Source organism: Ailuropoda melanoleuca, chromosome 13 (assembly GCF_002007445.2).
Source record: "Ailuropoda melanoleuca isolate Jingjing chromosome 13, ASM200744v2, whole genome shotgun sequence".
NCBI classification, from domain to species: domain Eukaryota; kingdom Metazoa; phylum Chordata; class Mammalia; order Carnivora; family Ursidae; genus Ailuropoda; species Ailuropoda melanoleuca.
In genome coordinates, this window is record NC_048230.1 from 73,660,269 (window position 1) to 73,669,458 (window position 9,190).

Here is a 9,190-nt window from a genome sequence, read left to right on the forward strand (position 1 = left end):
AAGAGTTGGCTTGTGTATCTTGCTGCTCCCCTGTTGGGGGCATATATATTAATAATTGTCATATCCACTTGTTGAATACTTCCTTTAAGAATAATATAGTGCCCTTCTGTATCTCTCTCTATGGCCTCTAGTTTAAAATCCAGTCTATCTGATATGAGAATTGCTACTCCAGCTTTCTTTTGAGGTCCATTTGCGTGGAAGATGGTACTCCATCCCCTTACTCTAAGTCTGAATGCATCTTTGGGTTCAAAATGAGTCTCTTGTAGACAGCAAATGGATGGGTCATGTCTTTTTATCCAATCTGCAACCCTGTGGCGTTTTATGGGAGAGTTTAAGCCATTTAGATTGATAGAGATTATTGACAGATATGATTTTAATGATGCCATTTCTCTTTAAAGTCTTTGTATCGGTTGTGACTTGCTGCTCTGTATCACTCTTGGGGCCTTTTTACCTTTATAGAGCCCCCCTTAATATCTCCTGTAGGGCTGGTTTCGTGGTTACGAAATTGGTTAATGATTGGCGATTTTGGAACGTCTTTATTTCTCCATCAATTCTGAATGACAGCTTTGCTGGATAAAGGATCCTTGGCTGCATGTTTTTCTCTGAAAGAGCTTTAAAAATGCCCCCCCAAGCCTTTCTCTCATTCCAGGTCTCTGTAGACAGGTCTGACGTAATCCTGATACCTTTGCCTTGGTACGTGAGAAATTTCTTTGCCCTGGCCGCTTTCAATACTGTATCCTTGGATCTAATATTTGCGAATTGCACTATGACATGCCGTGGCGTAGGTTTGTCCTGGTTGAGCTTGGATGGGGTCCTCTCTGCCTCTTGGACACGAATGCTTGTTTCCCTTGCTAGATTAGGGAAGTTTTCAGCTACAATTTGTTCAAATATCTCTTCTAGACCTCTGTTTTTCTCCACCCCTTCAGGGATGCCGATGATTCTGTGACCTTGAGACCTATCTGGATCCTTTCTGAGCCTCAGTGTTCTCCCCTGAGAAATGGGGACAACACTGGGACTAATAACACATGAGAAGCAGGTTAGAGCAGCGGGACATGGGAAGTACAACAGTAAATGGTAACCATTACAATTTCTCAAAAAGGTAAAGAAAATATGACTTGTAAATGTTCTATCATGATCCAATCTTCGTGAGCCCTGATCCTGTCCAGAAACAACGGATTTTAAAGGTGGGTCAGTCCTTCCTTATTCTTCTAATCCAAGTGATCCGTAGTGATGACCCAGCCCCTACTGGATGAATGCCCGGCCTCTCAAATCTCCTTCTCTCCGTGTTTCTCTCCAGGACCGCATCTGGGGCTTATATCATGGAGTCCTCCGATCACAGAGAGGCTACCCGTCTGCTCCTTAACTGGTGACAGGTGATGTGTGCTGGATCCCATGTGGCCCTCTGGGAAGGGGGCTGGCTCCAAGGGCGGCAGGCTTTCACTTTTTACTTGGAGCTCAGTGACCTACCTAGATCTGTGATTTGGTGGCTCACATTAACTTGGGGAAATTCTCACTCATGACTGCTTTGAATATGTCCTCTGTGTCTTTCTCTGTTTCTTGTACTCTGGCATTCGCCTGATCCAGACGTTACACTGTTCGTAGTTGTCCCATAATTCTGGATGTCCCGTTCTGGTTGGGGGGGGGTTGTCGTTTTGTCTTTGTTTGCTTTTGTTTTCATTTTTTTTTTCTCTTTGCTTTTCTTTTTTGGAAATATCTATGGACCTATCCTCAAGGCCACTGATTCTTTCATTAGCCATTTTTAGTCTACTAATGAACCCATCAAAAGCATTCTTCATTTCTCTTACAGTGTTTCTAGCATTTCTTTCGGTTCTTTCTTAGAATTTTCTTCTTCCTGCTTACATTGCCCATCCCAAGCGTATTGTCTGTTTTCTCCATTAGAGCCCTAAGTATATTAGTCATTGTTATTTTAAATTCCCAGTCCGATCATTCCAACATCCTTACTATATCTGAGCCCGGTTCTGATGTTTTCTCTCTTTAAACTCTGTTTTTGCTTTCTAGTATGCCTTGTGACTTTTTCTTGAAAGCTGAACATGGTGTACTGGGTAAAATAACTCTAGTAAATAGACCTTTACTGATGTGGTAGTGAGATGGGGGGGCAGGGAACATTCTGCAGTTCTATGATTAGGTCACAATTTTTTAGTGAGGCTGAGCCTCTGGGCTGTGACTTTCACAAGTGTTACTCGGGCCCTCAGCCCCCTTCAGTGGGACAGGATGGCTAGAGGGGGGTGGAGTTGGGTAGTTTCCTTGCCCCAAGTCAGTTAGGCTTCTACAAAGCCACAGTAGTTTAGGCTGAGGTTAGTCTCCCTTAAGGGGAGGCCATGTTAAGAAGAACAGAACGCTCTGACTTATTTCTAGATGGTTCCTTTTCCCCTGCCCCTGACTGAAGTATGGGGGGGAGCGGCGAGGGTGTTTTCTCTAATCTTCACTGTGAGAATCTGGTAGGGCTCCTGGAGACAAAACTCACAAAGGTGTGGGGTCCCCTCTAGGACGGCCCCCCTGGAGTTTTTCTCTCTCAGGCTTGTCCACACTGAGCCTCCAGCAATTCGTCAATAACAGACTAAGTTTTCCAATCCCAGGACTTGTTCCCATGGAGGTTTCTGCTCCAGTAAATTGCCAATTTCTCTGTCTGTCTCTCCAATCTGGGGGTCGGTAGCTTGCCCTGTGACCTCAATACGACAGATCTAAGAAGAGTTGTTGATTTCCCGTTGCCTACTTGTTGTTAGAACGGCACGAGGACATCCAGGCTCCTTACATGCAGGACTGGGAACCAGAAAGCCTCCTCCCCCAGCCCTTTTAGCATCCCCGCTGCCCAGCAGCACGTGGGAACATCTAGACCCCCACCTGTTACATACAGGAGGGTTGCTTCAGGCTCTCCTCTCAGGCCTCCTCCTTGGCAACTGCTGTTTGCAGCAAAAAAAAAAAAAAAAAGGCTTATTAAAAGGATACGGAGGACCCACGGAATCATCAGGGCCTTCTAGAAATGAGACCTGGAACCTCACAACTGGCCAGGAGAGGAAACAGCAGGTCCTGCTGAGGCTCCTGCCCCTGCCAGTACCACCCGTGGGGCAGGAGCTCATCCTCACCATGTCCGGGAAAGCATAACGGCCGTAGCAGCCAGCTCTGCACCTGTCATGCCAGCAAACGCCAGATGTGCAAGGACCACACACTTTGAGCTGGAGTCTGGGGGGATTTGACGCATGTTGGTCACAGGCCTGCATCCTAGCTACAAGGGAGGCCGGGCTTTTCTGTGTTCTGCCATTGTGTATCGGGACCCCTGGGGCTAGAAAGTCAGCAAACACAGCAAGGGCATTCAAAGGGGGCTGGGCAGCTAGACAGGATGATGCAACAGGGAAAGAAAACTCTTTTTCATCTTATTATAAACATGTTCACACATACCTTTTATAAAATTTTGTCAAAGAATTCTATAGTAAACACCATATAACTCACCACCTAGATCCCACCGTTAACATGTGACTCTACTTGGTGTATCACACGTCTCCACATCCATCCATCCACCTCACTTCTGTTGAATTTCAACTGCACCATCATTAAATTGCAGACATCAGTACACCTCCCTCTAAATAATTCAGCGTGACTATCATTGACTAGACTTTGAAATTTGCTTACAGCTTTCCTTTTCTTAACTGTTGAATTCACATACAAAGAAATAAGCAAACATTCCTTTTCTTAAAGATTTTTATTAAGAAATCTCCACACCCAGCTCCCCTGACTTCGAGTGGGGCTCGAACTCACAACCCGAGATCAAGAGCGCACGTTTTACCGACTGAACCAGCCAGGAGCCCCGAAATCTACAAATCTTTAGTGTACATTTGTTGAAGTTTACCAATGCCTGTGTAACAAATACCCCAATCGATTCTCCCAATCAGACTATCACCCCAGAAAGCGCCTTCATGTCCCACCCCACTAGATCCCTGTTCCCAACTCACCCCCAAAGGTAACAACAGCTCTGATCTCCCCCCACAGGCTAGCTGGCAGTAATCCTTTTAATTTCGACTTTTCCCTCAAACTCTGTTACCAACACCTCCCTGCCTGTCCTCCTGCCTCTCTGGGAATTTGTTCTTCAGAGGCGAAAAGAGGTCAAGAAATCTTCCTACTTCTCTTCCTCTGATCTCCCTTCTCTTTCCTGCAATCAGCAGAGGGGGCTTCCTTCACAACCCACCTGGAAAAGATTTATATGGGATAGCCGGAGATCTCTGGCCCTGGCTTGTAGGAACCTTGAGGGTCTCATCCATTAGACCTGGCTCCTGATTGTTAGTGGAGGTTTAGTGTTTAACTTTAAAGATCATTGTCTTGATCGGAGCAAACAGAAACCAGAACACCCAATCAGGCAGCCAGTGCCTGACATCCATTCCCCACTTCAGCGGGTGGGGACTCCCAGGGCAACATAATCTATAAGACATACAGCTGAAAATACTTCAAACACGCTATCCTCCATGAAGAACGAGGGAACCAAGGATGAACCAAGGGGAGGATCTAGAATAGGTTGTTATATAAACACTGATTAAAAAAAAAGTGTCACAAGTACTGAAGTCTATGTAAGTTCCACAGAGATTTATTTGTTCCTTAGCTGGCATGGAGAAGTAGTTGTTGAATGAATTTCAGGAGTGATGAATGAGGAATGAATGTCTAAGTACATGAAGGGATCGTGAGCGCCCATCGCAAAAACACAGTAAGCTGTGAACGCTGTGTAGCTTCGTTGCCCTTCTAGGTCCTGATGACGTTTGATAGAGGGGCAGTGGGTTAACAGGGCAACACGTGGATGCCGGGGGCAGGCTGCTTGTGATCTCCTGGCTCACCCGCAGCTTCTGGTCCTCACATAGTGGGCAGTAACCAGGTCTGCTGAAGTTGGTAGAATGGAGACCTGCCTTCCGGCCAGGCAAACATCGCCCTCCCAGAGCCTGGACGCTGGCTAGCTCTGTCACCGTGGTTATTGCTCTCAGGACAAAGTGATGTAGAGATGACTTAGAGCTTCCCAGTCTTTTATTAGTTACCCAATGACTTCACCCAGGGGTGGAAGGGAGCAGTAGTATCTCCTTGTCAGAGCTCAGGTTGACGGAGGCCCCGAGAGGGGAGACGACAGCCTGCCACCAGACCAGTCCAGGTCCAACTGAGCTGGGTCCTTCTGACTCACTGTCCCGTGAAGATGAGCTCCAGAGACAGTGTAGAGGACTCCCAGGCTGAGCACACAGGGGATCGTGGGTCCAGCTGGCTGCTCAGAACTTGGGGTTCGCCCACAGACAGCACCGGGCTAGCAGGCGCTGTTAATGAGGGTACTCAGCACCACAGGGCTCAGTGGGCGGCCCCTGCAGAGCACAGCTGCCCTGGGATTTTTCTGGCCCCTGGCCTCGTCTTTGCTTGAGGCCACAGCCTCAGGCCCGCCCCCCACTTCCACTTTTTGGAAGGAAAGTACGCCCTAGACCAGCAGTTTTCAAACATTGCAGTTTTAGGACCTCTTTACGCTCTGAAAAAATTCCTGAGAACCCTAAAGAATGTTTCCTCACGTGGGTTATAGTGATGGGTGTTTACTGACTTAGAAATTAACACTGAGAAACTTACAAAATGTTTATTCACTAACTCATTTTAAACACTAAAAGGGGCTCCTGGGTGGCACAGTCATTAAGCGTCTGCCTTCGGCTCAGGGCGTGATCCTGGCGATCTGGGGTCGAGCCCCACATCAGGCTCCTCCACTATGAGCCTGCGTCTTCCTCTCCCACTCCACCGGCTTGTGTTCCCTCTCTCGATGGCTGTCTCTATCTCTGTTGAATAAATAAATAAAAATTTAAAAAATAAATAAAAATTAAAAAACACTAAAAAAACACACTGCATCTTAACACAAATAACATGTACTCATGAAAAATAACTCTATTTTCCAAACCAAAAGAATAATATTGGTAAGAATGGCATTGTTTTACTTTCTTTTTTTTTTTTTTGGAAAATCTCTTTATATAAAAGTTTTCACAGGAAAACAGCTATAATCTCATATCTGCTTTTCCATTCAGTTTTTTGCCATATGGTATCACACACTCCATGTACACTCATGAGAGAATAAAAATGAAATTAAAAAATAATAATAAAAAACCTTAATAGTGCTATGAAAATAGGATTGACTTCACGGATTCCCAAAAAGAACCTTGAGGACCCTGGACCTCCCTTTGAGAACGTCTGCTGTCAATAGAGTTTCTCAAACTATATTATGCATATGAATCATGGGAGGAACTGTTAAAATGTAGATTATGCTTCAGAGGGTCTGGGGAAGGGCCCAGGAAAGTCCACATTTCTAACCAGCCCCCGGCCTGAGTGGGGGAGGGGTTGCTGATGCTGCTGGTTCGGGGCACACATTCTCAGATTCACCGCTCTGGCTCTGACACTCTCCAAGGCATGGCCAGACAGATGCCCTGAGTTTTGGAAAAGTCACAGTGCTGTCCAATCCATATAATTAAAATAAGAGTAAATTTGAAATTAAATAAACTCCCCCAGATCCTTCTTTTTCCCGAAGCGACCGCTTTGATTTTTTTTTTATTATTTTTAAAAATTGTTTTTGTGCCCACACTTTGCTGGTCTGAAGCCTATGAGTAATCCATTATTGTTCAAAGGGCAGAGATCCCGTCGAGGTCTTTGCTGCCCTGCACCCCCCCCAACCCCAGAGAAAGCCTCTCCCCCATTCCCCACTGCCCACGAGGAGGCCCCTGTTTTTCTGTATTCCCCCCACCAAAAGGACTGGGGACGTTAGCGTGACCCCCCTCTCCACCAGATCCAGGGCTCAGTGCTGGGAGCAGGTGAGAGGACAGAGAAGCTCTCCAGATGTCTGTCGTCAAGGAAACGGAAATGCAAGGACACCAAAACAGCTCCGCAAAGAGCATGACATTTCTTCCTAAGGACAAACGCCCGGGAAAAAATGACATTCCCATCAATTCGGGGAAAGTAAGCAAAATTATGTAAATTAGCACTAGAAATGCCACTAGTGGTGACTGTGCACGCGTGTGTTCTGTGATCTGGAAAGGGAGCACGATGTGAGCACATCATATGGGTAAGTGAAAAGGTTAGGCTATAAAGCCACATCTCCGTACAGCAGGACATATGTGAATTTATTTACATATGTTTGCAGGGATACGCATGCATACTTGCTTCTTTCTCTACGTTGCTTGGATTTTCCACATGAGTGTATATTATCTTTACAGTCAGAAACTAGTTTTAAAGATTTTTATTTATTCAGAGTGCCTGGGTAGCTAGTCGGTGAAGCGTCTGCCTTCAGCTCAGGTCATGATTTCAGGGTCCTGGGATGGAGCCCCCCATCAGGCTCCCTGCTCATTAGGGAGCCCGCTTCTCCCTCTGCCTGCCATTCCCTCTGCTTGTGAGCTCTCTCTCTCTGCCAAATAAAAAAACAAAATCTTTTTGGGGCGCCTGGGTGGCACAGCGGTTAAGCGTCTGCCTTCGGCTCAGGGCGTGATCCCGGCGTTATGGGATCGAGCCCCACATCAGGCTCCTGCTATGAGCCTGCTTCTTCCTCTCCCACTCTCCCTGCTTGTGTTCCCTCTCTCACTGGCTGTCTCTCTCTGTCAAATAAATAAATAAAATCTTAAAAAAAAATCTTTTTATTTATTTGAGAGAGAGAAAGCATGAGCAGGGGGGAAGGGCAGAGGGAGAGGGAGAAGCAGATTCCCCTTGGAGCAAGGAGCCTGATGCAGGACTCTATCCCCAGGACCCTGGGATCATGACCTCTGCTGAGGGGGGATGCTTAACCACTTAACCCACTGAGCCACCCAGGCATCTTGCAAAAGCAAACTATTTTTAAAGCATGTGTTTATTACACGGGCACAGGTTTAATTTGTGAAACAACATTGGGGTAACCTGAGTTGTCCCAGACTTTGGTTCCTGCTTGATCTTGTACAATCAGAGAAGGCCAGAACCAGTAAGATGTAGTCTGCAATCTTATTAGGCACCGAGGCCCAGAGAAGGTAAGTGACTGGCCGAGGGTCACACAGCCAGTTTGGCCTGGAGATAGCAGAGCGCAGTCTCCTGGCTCTCATCCCAGAGGACATTGCTCTCTCTAAGCTTGAATATGAATTGTCATCTGGGGTTGTTTGGGGCTGGACGGGGGGGGGGTGCTTTTAAACACCCCATTTTCTGGAAACCCAAGTCCAGGCAAACCCAAGATGAAAGATAAAGGGCCCTGGATGAGACAGTGATTAGTGGGGAGGAGCCTGGCCTGCACAGGCAGAAAAGCAGCTTCAGGAGGGCCTGGGTCGGCAGGCTGCAGGGCAGGCGGGAAGGAACTGCATGGCCGGGTGCCAGGAGGCAGTAATTAAAGGCAGTGCAGGCCTGCAAACAGCCCATTAAAGATGTTTGCCCTGCATCAAACTGGCGAGCAGAGCTCAACCGCTCTGCCACTTTCCACATCAAACGCTTGGAGGTGCTCAGGTGGTCACAGGGAGCAATGGCACACAGCACTTGCTGCCCTTGCCCTTTCTTGTCCCTCCTCTTCCAGGGTCTCCATCCCTCCCCAACTCCCCCTTTCCTCCCTGACCCAGCCCCACCCAGCCTCTGTGGGCCCCAAGTCATCCCCTCAAGGCACTTACCAACACAGAGAAATTTCCCTTCCCGCTTTCAGGAAGGTAAAATTCCTTCTATTTCATTCGACAATGTTCAGACTTCACAAGCTTTGAGGTCCAGAATTTTGGAGTCCTGGAATCGTAGCCTTTGAGCTAAGATGATGCTTCATACTTTAGGCCAGTCCTTTTAGGTCACAAGTAGAGAAGCCAGGGTTCTGAGATGATGAGGTCTTGATCAAGGTCATGGGCATGGGTGGCTGCCTGGTCTCTGAGCTTCAGGCTGGAACCAGCTCGCAAAGTCAGGTGAATGAGCCTTGGTTAATTCCAGAGCCGCTCCCCGCTTTCTTACTGACCTCGCCCCAAGAGCCTAGGGCGATATCACTCCTGGTGGTTGCGTTGACACGGGGAGACCCTGCAAGAAGTCCAAGGAATCATGCTGTCTGGGCCCAGACAGAAACTGGGCCTCAGTTTCTCCCCCAGGGTCTCCTTCCAATTCCCAGGGTAGATTTCAAGCAGGCAGAGCAGCAAGGCAGCATGCCAACCCCGTCACCTCAGCCCAAAGCTCAGAAGGCCCGAACTGGAAACCCTGCAGCCTTTGA